The sequence below is a fragment of the Prionailurus bengalensis genome, chromosome B2 (assembly GCF_016509475.1).
Source record: "Prionailurus bengalensis isolate Pbe53 chromosome B2, Fcat_Pben_1.1_paternal_pri, whole genome shotgun sequence".
NCBI classification, from domain to species: Eukaryota; Metazoa; Chordata; class Mammalia; order Carnivora; family Felidae; genus Prionailurus; species Prionailurus bengalensis.
In genome coordinates, this window is record NC_057349.1 from 79,814,049 (window position 1) to 79,825,061 (window position 11,013).

General features: G+C 43.9%; 1 non-coding gene across 1 annotated transcript; it reads left to right on the forward strand.

Annotated features, from left to right (window-relative positions):
- Window positions 1-4,800: 4,800 nt before the first annotated feature.
- Window positions 4,801-4,873, forward strand: TRNAK-CUU. Its single transcript has one exon. It is a non-coding gene; the product is annotated as a tRNA-Lys (tRNA).
- The last annotated feature ends 6,140 nt before the right edge of the window (window positions 4,874-11,013 follow it).

Sequence of the window (11,013 nt, forward strand, 5' to 3'; positions counted from 1 at the left end):
TTTAAAAAAGATAAAAAATTAAAAGTAGTGGTCCTCAACCACTATTTCAGTCCACCCAATGGACTGAAGACTACTGGGTGACTTTGGCAAAAGCCAAGGGAGTCCATCAATCTATACAGATACTATATCTGCAAAAAATAGAGGCTTGACTCAAGCAGGTTTAAAAAGGAACGTATTATCTCACAAGACAAGAAATCCAGGCTGCAGGTTTGTTTGATTTAGTGGTGTCGTCAAAAACTCAGGTTCTTAAAAAACAACAATTCAGGTTCTTTCCTTCTTTCATTCTTTTATGTGTTTTCTGTTTCCTTACTCATGGTTGCAACATGGCTGCCAACGGCAGTAAGTTTCCTTATTCATATCCAGTGGGAGAGAAAGAGAGAACACCTCTTCCCAGAGCGTGGAAGAGAAGCCCTTCCCTTAAGTTTGACTGGGCCAAGTAAGGTCATAAGTCCATCGCTGGACCAGTTACCTTCACTGGGGAAAATGTGATCTGATTGAGTTGGAATAATCAGGATCCACCTCTGGATTGGAAATGGAGCAGATGCTTGAACGAAACTGGAACTGTGACTCAGGAAGGAGGAAAACAGGGTGAAAGCTGGCTCAGCCACCAGTGGTACTCACCACAGGTGTGAAGTCTGTGCACTGTGAAGACTAATGCACGACCTGCCTTTGCTGCTGTTTCCAACCGCCTTAGTGGCTTCTATGAGCGATAAAATGAGAACCCATTTTAGAAGTGTTTTGCAAGTACAGCTGAATTCATAAGGGCCTTCAGCCATATATTTTCTCCACCTAGTGATATTTAAATTATGACTACAGGGGCGCCTGGATGGCTCAGTCAGTAAAGCACCCGAGTCTTGATATCAGCTCAGGTCATGATCTCATGGTTTGTGAGATCCAGACCCACATGGGGCTCTGCTCTTATAGCATAGAGTCTGCTTGGGATTTTCTCTCTCCCTCTCTCTCCGCCCCTCCCCTGCTTGCTCTCTCTCTCTCTCAAAATAAATAAACATTAAAATTTTTCTTTTTAATTATGACTACAGTCATCTGATTAGAAAGGAAAGAAGGAAGGAAGAAAGGCTGTTTGTGATGTCAATCTATCAATTACATCACTGATCCTGTGCGGAGTCAGTGCAGCCCTGTCTCCCTCTGCTGGAATCATGTTAAAATTGTTGAGGCACCTTTTTATCATTTCCAAGTCTGTCTTTAACTGAAACACAGAGGCTTCTAGGTTCAAGTATAACTTCATAAAATGTCCCCTAGTTTCTTGTTGGTGGAGTTTGATATGCTTGTCACAGTTCCAGGGGAGTCGCTGTGGAGAAAAAAGGAAATACTGTGGGGTCAATCTATTCCTAAAGCCCCAGTGACCGTTTGGAGCCCTTCGTGGGGTAGCTGGGATTTAAGCAGGGTGTTGATGTGAGGCTCCCTCAGTGGCATGATGTGGTCTGAGAGCTAAATGCAAAACACAAGGACTTCTTTCATTGTCCCCAAACCAACCCAACTACTGAATAATTGCAGTTTGCTATTGAGTGGTCCTGTGGCATTTACAAAACACTGTTATATCCAGGGTTCCATTTGGCCCCGAGAACCAGCCCTGGAAGCAGGCACAGGAGTACTACTTCTACTTCATCCACAAGAAACCTGAGGCCCCAAGACATTAAGTTATTTCTCCCAGGACACGTGGGTAGTAAACAGGAAAACTTGTACTTTTGATCCCAGAGCCTGTGCTTTTCCATTGACTCTAACCCCTCCCCCTTCCTGAAATGGCTGGTCTGCAAAATGATATTATCTGTCACACAGTCTTCTTCTTTTTTAAATTTTTTTTTAGTGTTTATTTATTTTTGAGAGAGAGACAGAGTGTGAACGGAAGAGGTGCAGAGAGAGGGAGACACAGAACCCGAAGCAGGCTCCAGGCTCTGAGCTGTCAGCACAGAGTCCGACACAGGGCTCGAACCCAAGAGCTGTGAGATCATGACCTGAGCCAAAGTCAGACACTTAATCCACTGAGCCACCCAGGTGCCCCTGTCACACAGTTTTTTTTATTTAACATGTTGCCCAAAGCATTTGGAAGACATCTCAGATCTTTTAGTTAATTGGGTCCAGATTCTTCCCTGCTAATTAGGGGAAATGATTCATTTGAACGAAAGAGAGGCTTTTTGGCCACAGTAAGAATGGATTCTTTGACTAAGAAGCCACGTTTGGAACTGCTCAACACTTGAAGAAAAGAATGTAATTTAATTTTACCATAAAATAAACAACAGGCTTAAACTGAACTCAGCAGCAGCAAAGAAGGACGTAACAGTTGTGCAATTTTTAATGTCTGACTATTTAACTTTTTGTAGCATGTGACTGCCTTGACTCCCAGATTAACTTTCGTTGCATACCATTTCTTAAAATAAATTAACATAAATTCCACCGTCTCTTTGAATCTGTTGAAAAATAAAAACAAAATGGCTAGCTTCAGAGTGTATTCATTTGTCTCCAGTTTTTCAAATGACTTGGTTCTTTGCTTTAAGGAGAGAAAAAACACTGGAGACCCTTAAGAGTCAGTGAAATGAATGCTTTTTTGTAGATTTGTGTCCACTTTCTGCCCTCTGAGGGCCAATGCTGGGCTTTCCTTAGGGGCTTCTGAACTCACCCCAAATCTTGCTCCATACTCTGCCATTCCAGCAGGAGAACATCCAGGATAGCTCCCATGTGATTATAAATTCACAGGTCAGTGGAGGATTGCAGTCCTTGATCAACGATAGATAGAATCATATCTTGGTCACTGATGGATAGAATCATGACCATTCCAGCTGGGGGGAGGTGTTGGTGCTCCCCAAGTTCATCTACCTCATTTATGAACAGAAAACAGATCCAGATGGGTAATTTGGTTTGGGTTGCTTTTTCCAAGTGGCTACAAAGTTGTAGGAGGTTCTCGTTCTTATTAGCTGCATTTAGGTACCACTGGTAACTTCCTGTTTTAGTCAATGCTGAAGATAGATAGCCAATCCCTGGTGATGTGGTTGTGGGGGCCATAACTCCTACTTCTAATTTTTCTGCAGAAAATGCTAAAAAAAAGCGGCACAGGTGGTTTTCTCAGCCTGTTCTTCTCGGGTTGAATATTCAGTTTCAGGAGTTGCTAAATTTCACCTAACTTTAGAATTTCCACAACTCACATTCTGAAACCTCAGTGTTAGGGACATGTAATATTTTAGATAACCATGATCATTTTGCTTAAAAACTGAACTTTATTTTCAGATCAATTTGGAGGTGTTAATTAGTGGTCCCCAGGAATTTTATTTTAAGTTTTTATTTATTTATTCATTTAAGTAAGCTCTACACCCAACGTGGGGCTCGAACTCATGATCCTGAGATCAGAGTCGTAGTCTCTTCCCATTGAGCCAGCCAGGTGCCCGCCCCTCTTTTTTTTTTTTTTAAGGAGTGGTCCCCAGTAATTTTAAAAGAAAAAAGAAAAAGGGGCACCAGGGTGGCTCAGTCGGTTAAGCGTCCCACTTCAGCCCAGGTTGTGATCTCACTGTTAGTGAGTTTGAGCCCTGCGTCAGGCTTTCCCTGTCAGCGCTGAGCTTGCTTGTGATCCTCTGTCTCCCTCTCGCCCCTCCCCTGCTCGTGCTCTTTCTCTCTCTCAAAAAACAAATAAACATTTTAAAAATAAATAAATAAAAGAAAAAAGAAATGCTGTGCTGTCCATCCCCTCTCCCCAGTCCCCACCCAGAAATGCAAGGTGCCTTCTGACTCAGTTGTCCACAGCGTCTCGGACAGAAGGGGGTGCAGCCTGAAGTACAGGAGTCTATAAGAAGCAAGGCCAAATGTCCAGGCAGTGAGGATAGACATGCCAGTAAATGACCAAATGGTCTTGGATATGGGGATGCTTCCTTCTTAGCATTCAGTGCTGCAGGGTGTTTCCCACCTCACCAGGGCACCAAACTGTGTGTCCTGGGAAAGTAGGAGATCACAGGATCTGTTCCATCCTGTGGGTGGTTCTGATTATCTCATAAATGCAGAGTTTTCGCTGAGAATATGGCTGACCCAGCAGTCTCACCACAAACCTCCAGGAAGACCGAAATGGGAAATCAGTAAGATTTTAGGCAAACTTGCAGTTTCCTTCTGTTATATCTTGGAGACAACTTACCAACAAATCTGAATATAGCAACCCTCCCACAAGGAAATAAAGGCGGTGGATGAAGACGATTACTGTAAAGTGAGCTGCTAGGAGGAGGTATAATGACATGTTTTTAGAAAGGCAGATGGCACAATAGTAACAGCTCAGATTCGAGCCAGTTCTATGGATTCAAATCCCATTTATGCCGTTTATACCTGTGTGGCCTACGAGAGGTAGACCTGTCCGGGCCCCGAGTTCTTCATCCATAAAATGGGAATGATAGCAGTAGTGTTTACCTTTTAGGAAGGTAAATGAGTGAATAAACAAAACATGCATGACACATGTGAAATATTCCACTGTAAGCTTTTAAGGGAAAACCGTGTGAATTTGTCAGAGACAACACTACCACCTTGCACTCACACAGAGCTTTAAGCTGACAGATACCTTGTATGCTTTCTCTCATTTGCTTCTCAAAACAAAAAACAAAAAACAAAAAACTCTGCGAGGTAAGCTAGGTAAAAACTAGTGCCTCCATTTTTCACAAAAGAAAACTAAAAGTCCAAGAATTTCTCCACTGTAAAATGGAGCAATTAATCAGGAGTGACTCATTTCTAAATTGTAAAGCATTTTCAGACCAAGCCTACTTCCTTCATTTGATTGCAATTGGAAGACAACAACTTTTCAAAAGCACATGAACTGCCCAGCTAGCTCAGTCGGTAGAGCATGAGACTCTTAATCTCAGGGTCGTGGGTTCGAGCCCCACGTTGGGCGGTTACTTTTCCTTTCTCTGAGGCACCTGGGTGGCTCAGTCAGTTAAGCATCTGACTCCAGACTCTTGAACTGGCTCAGGTCATGATCTTATGGTTCATGAACCCGCTTCAGATCCTCTGTATCCCTCTCCCTCTGCCCCTCCCCTGTTCTCTCTCTCTCTCTCTCAAAAATAAACACTTTAAGCTCATGAATTCCCCCCACTTCCTCTCCCCCATCTCAAAAAGAAATAAACTTTTTTTAAGTTCATGAATTGGTAATTGTTCCCATCATCCTCCCGTCGTCCACAAACTCCTCATTCACCCAAAGCACGGTTCCAGATGCATGCTTGTGCCTCAGAGCTTTAGTCGAGTATCTTTGATGAGCATGTTTCTGTGATAAGTCAAGAATATACTCACACACACCCGTCAGTTTCCTTATTTATAAGCTACAAATTTATTACTTACAGATTTATTTAAGTTATTTATTATAATTATTATAGAAAGCTTTACTTCTCCAAACTGAAAATGATCTAAATGTCTATCAACAGGAGAATGGATAAAGAGATCATGCTTTATTCATACAACGGGATACTACTCAGCAGCAAATAGGAATGAACTACAGATACTTGCAACAACATGAATGAAACTCAGAAATGGATGTTGAATGAAAAAAGCCAGACACAAAAGAATACATACCTTATGACTCCATGTATACGAAGTTTGAGAAATGACAACACAAATCTAGTGGTGATAGAACCCACAGCAGTGGTTGTGAGGTTAGGGAGAGGTGGACATAAGGACTGACTGGAAATAAGGCATAAGATTTGTCAGAAAGGTTCTGTCTCTTGATAGGAAGGTGGGTTACTGGGTATACACACTTGCTGAAACTCACTAAACAATACACTTAATTAAGATCTGCACATTTCATTGCATGTAAAACATACATCAATAAAAGCTGTCAGCTGTAGGTAGTTTACACAGTAATAGTTTATTAAAAGGTAGCTTTTCCAGAAATACAGATATGACTAGACATGCCAACCATGTAGATGCCCATATTCATGTGGACTATTGATTAACATGAAGTAGACAAGAACAGAAGAGGATTATAGAAAATGAAAGATGGCTTTGTTCTTGGACATTATGACCTTAAGGTAGGCAGTAACTTGAATCACAGGCACACAAATGGTTCAAATTACTAACTCATTAACTAACACATTGTTATTCACAATATATTGTTTTAAATGTAGTCTTGTTTCTTTTATTAAGAAAGAAGCTCCAGAACAATAGACTCCAACTACTTACCTCACTCTGGTATTTTTCTTATTATTACTTTTTAAATGTTTATTTATTTTTGAGAGAGAGAGAGAGAGAGAGAGAGAGAGAGCAGGAGCAGGGAAAGGGCAGAGAGAGAGACACAGAATCTGAAGCAGGCTCCAGGCTCTGAGCTGTCAGCACAGAGCCACACGCAGGGCTCAAACTCATGACCATGACCTGAGCCGAAGTCGGATGCTTAACCGACTGAGCCACTCAGGTGCCCCTCTTATTTTTAATATACTTATATCATATTTGCTGATCGACTCAATTTCTAAAGTTATTCAAACTCAGAAGAAGCTCTCCTCTGTGTCACATTTACATCCTTCAAGCCAACAGGAGATCTCAAAACAATGTACTACTGTTAACAAAGAGGATAGGGGGGGTGACTCAGGGCAAACCCTTCATTATTCCTGGGAAAACAATCTCAGACTGATAATCACCTTGGAGGGTGTTCTGTTCTCTTGATTCTAGTATTCGAGGCCCCTTAGAGTGTGAGGGGGACAGACCAGCTCAGCCCCTGGAGACAACAGTCACGCAAACAGGTGGAACAGTTAGTGAGGGCACGGGCTTTAGGCCCTCACAGTCTATCCCAAGGAGAATGGCCTCAGATTTGCTAACCCCATTTGCTTGTCCCTAAAATTGGCAGAGTTGGAGGAAATAAAACTCCTGCCCTCTTTCAAAATAAATGATGGCAGGGACTCAGTTCCCAGGTCCTATTTCTGGGCATAGAAACATTCCAAGTCTCTGAGCTCAGTAGTAACAGAAGCTCCTGGCATCAACACAATGCTTTAGAAAGACCCATGTATCTCTGCCCTGCTTCACACTTGAGAATAGGAACAAGAAGGTATCTGGGTGAGAGGAAGGGAGGAGGCAATGACTGAACATTTTGTCTTTTCTTATGACCTTCCTAACTGTTCTCAGCTGGGGCTTCATGGAAACAAGTGGCTGTGTTCTTGGGTTGTATGGCAGGAACTGCTCTTTCCTACACTCTGTGTTTTTCCTTTTCTTCCAGAATACCCTATTTTTACCTAGGTATATGTCTATTCCGAGCAAATACATTTCCCAGCATTCTTTGCAGCTAGATGCGGCCATAAGACCAAGTTCCGGCCAATGGGGAAGTGTGCAACAGCCCCCTGGAACTTTCCTTGAAAGATAGCTGGCATGCTTCATTTTTCCTTCTTCCTCCCCTTGCATACATCCTGCCTTTTCAATTGTAGAAAGATCGCTAGGATTCCTAGCACCATCTTGGACCGTGAGGTCAAGGGCCACACTCTAAGGGGAGCAAGCAGTGAGCAGGAAACAGCCTAAGTTTTCATGAGACTACATGGAACAGAGCTACTAGAGCATTCTGGACTGCCCCTGTGGGCTTCTTTCTTTTTAACACCATGTTCTTTACATGTAGCTGAATCTAACTGAAACTGGTGTAGGTGACATTCAGCAAGTCACTATAAGCAAATGCATAAACCTGGATAGTATTCAATGACACCAAGCCAATTTTTTCAAAGGAGTTTTCCTGAGGCCAGAGATATGCTCTAGGAAACTCAGTGAAAAGCATGACTGAGTGAAGAATCCTGAGAGGTAACCCATGTCATCTTCCAACTTCAGAAAAAACACATGAAGTACCAAAGTCTGGGCATTTGTAGGTGTCCCAGTGGGTCACAGGCCTGAGAAGATGGAATCTCCAGACAAAGGGAGAAGTCTTAACCCGAGTCACATGCTGTTACCAATTCATGTCATTTGAGGAGTATTAACTAAATTCTGTAACTGGCAGAAGAGAGTATCTGGGTAAGCATTTTTCCTTTGAAAATTAGCTGTCTGCCAGTATGCAAGTTACTCAACCTCCCTGGGTCTGTTTTCTCATCTGCAAAATGAAGAATGAATCCTCCTCACAGAAAGGGTGCCTGGGTGGGTGGCTCAGTCAGTTGAGCGCCCGACTTCGGCTCCATGTCAAGGCTCACGCCCCGCATGGGACTCACTGCTGTCAGCACAGAGGCTGCTTCAGATTCTCTGTCCCCCTCTCTCTCTGCCCCTCCCCCTACATGCTCTCTCTCTCAAAAATAAATAAACATTTTTAAAAAGGAAAGTGGTCCCCCAAACCATGAACTGATCCATGACAAAGTTTTCATCTACCCTTTTGATGAAAATGGCTGGCTGAAATGTAAACCGGGTTCTCTTGCGAAGAATTTTATATACGCTGTGATCAGGGTTAGTATTAAAATGTTTGTTGTTTTAGAAATGACTGCAGGGGCACCTGGGTGGCTCAGTCGGTTCAGCATCCAACTTTGGTTCAGGTCATGATCTCATGGTTCGTGGGTTTGAGCCCCGCATCGGGCTCTGTGCTGACAGCTCAAGAGCCTGAAGCCTGTTTCAGATTCTGTGTCTCCCTCTCTCTCTGCCCCTCCCCCACTCGTGTTCTGTTTCTCTATCTCTCAAAAATAAATAAACATTGAAAAAAAATTAAAAAAGAAAAAAAGAAGTGACTGCAATCACAGGGGCACCAGGGTGGTTCAGTCAGTTAAGCGGCGAACTTTGGCTCAGGTCATGATCTCATGGTTTGTGTGTTCGAGCCCCACGTCAGGCTCTGTGCTGACAGCTCAGAGCCTGGAGCCTTCTTTGGATTCTGTGTCTCACTCTCTCTCTGCCCCTGCCCCACTCATGCTCTGTGTCTCTTGAAAATAAATAAATGTTTAAAAAAAAATGACTGCAATCACAGATGGAACTGATATTTTGGGTGGTAGGGCATTTTAGGGTGGTAAGGGTGGTGGGGTAAACTCCTCTCCTTTGCCTACATTGTATTTTTCCTGGGCCAGGCACTGGGCTGAGTGCTTCAGACAGGTTAACTCACTCCTCACATCCACCCTAAGACGCCAGAATTACCATCTTTTTTCCCCCCAGATGGAGAAACTAAAGCTCAGAGAGATTAAGTACATTGCTCAATGTCAGATGGTTAGCAAAATGCATTCACGGAATCTCCAGCCTCCCGCCTCCACACTGAACACGAGTAGGATATTTCAGTAGCTAACAGGAAATGGCATAGTGTAAGTAAAGCCCCTGGCACAGTGTCTAGCACATAGTGGGTACTTCATTCGTTCCTTCCATATTTACTGGGCATCCACCATGTGCCAAACACTGTCATGCCTTGAGAGACAGCAATTAAGAATATAGATGGAAATCCCTGTCCTGTGGAGCTTACATTCTAGGACTCATTACATCTGTGATGGCATTTCTGCTGCAGCTTTCACCTACATGCACTCTTTCTGCTCATAGGAGGAATGAAAAAGGTTTGTGGCCATGTTCAACTCTACAACCCTACAATGGCAGAGCAGACATCAGGGGAGAAATGGGGCCCTCGTGCCAACAGCTGCCAGCTTCCTCCCGGAGGCTGAGCAGTGGTGCTCTCTTAGGGAAGAGGAGAGGTGATGGGGACGGGAAGAAGTGGGTGAAGCGTGAAGGCTGGAGGCCAGAAGACCAGGACCCAGGGCTGGGAGTTTTTCCAAATAGTTTGGGCAGATGTCAGTGCAGAAACCTAAAGTTCTGTGGGTGGTTGGTGCCTACTTGCCCCTCCCACCTCTAACCTCCCTTCCACCTGTGCCACCAACAAGCCAGGCACCTTCGGGATTGATCCGAGCAGTGCCGATGGGAGAAGACTGAGGCTTCCCTGGGGGCCTGTGTGTCTCAGACTCCACAGCTTTCTTGCAGGGAACCATGCCAAGTGAAAGGACTTGGGGTCAGAAGTTCTGTTGCAGTCCTGGCCCTGTAACTTGACGTATTTACCTCTTATCTCCTCTGTGAACCCTACTTCATGGGGTTCTTAGAAAGATTAAAGCACTGGGCACTTGCTTACAGTAGGCTGTCTTCTTTGTTGTTTTGGTTGCTTTGTCCAAGAGCAGGATGAAAAAATTGTTGGGAAAAGAGGAAGGATGAGCTTCTGTTCCTTCCTTACTGTTCCCCCACTCTGGCTGGGTCCATTGCCTTGTCCCCACACCCTCTGCTCATTCCTATTCTCCCATCTCTCACCCCTGGAGTAGTCCCTGAAGCACCCCCAGAGAACCCACTGGGTCCCGGGGACCACAGTTTGCAAACCATGCAAACCAAGTCGAGACAATACTCTCCCAAAGAAATTTATTTCAGATTTTAGTATCAGTCTTCAAAAAAAGCATCAGTGTTATTTAAAAGAGAGACAGAGAGTGAAAGAGGACTTCAACTACCTCCATTCTGACCTTGATCTGTATTTTCTAATTGATTAAGTTCTTCTTTCCAGCTTATCACTTAACTCAGGCAAAAGACCCTGCAGGCAGAGCATCCTCTGATGGGAACTGAAACTACCCCCTGAGGCAACAAGCACCGCCCTGAGCCAGCAAGACTCCACTCCGACTGACTCCAGGACAATGTGCAATTTGATCTTCGCTGCCCTCCTGCACTTTCCCACCAACCTTTGTCCCACATTTTCTCACATAAACCTGGAAGTATTTTCAGCACTTTGGAGACAGTCTTTGAGACTCTAGTCTGCTGTCTTCTCAGTGTTGGCCTCACTGAAACAAACTCCTTTCTTCTTCACCACCACTCATTTCTCTGCCTTTGGGTTTTGTCGGTGACAAGTGGAGGAACCTGGTCTGTGTGGGACCCCGGAGCCAGGTGCTCTGATACCCCTCTGCCCTGGCTACAAGAGTGCGGACCATAATAAAATCAGAAACTCTTGGGGTAGTGGGACTTAGGCACTGAGATTTCTTTTTTTTAAACTCCCCAGGTACTACCATTAGCCAGAGCTAGGAAAGCACGGATTAAGGAGGATAATCACAACATAAAGGAAATTTCTTAATGCTCAAATGCATAAAATGCTTGGAGGAT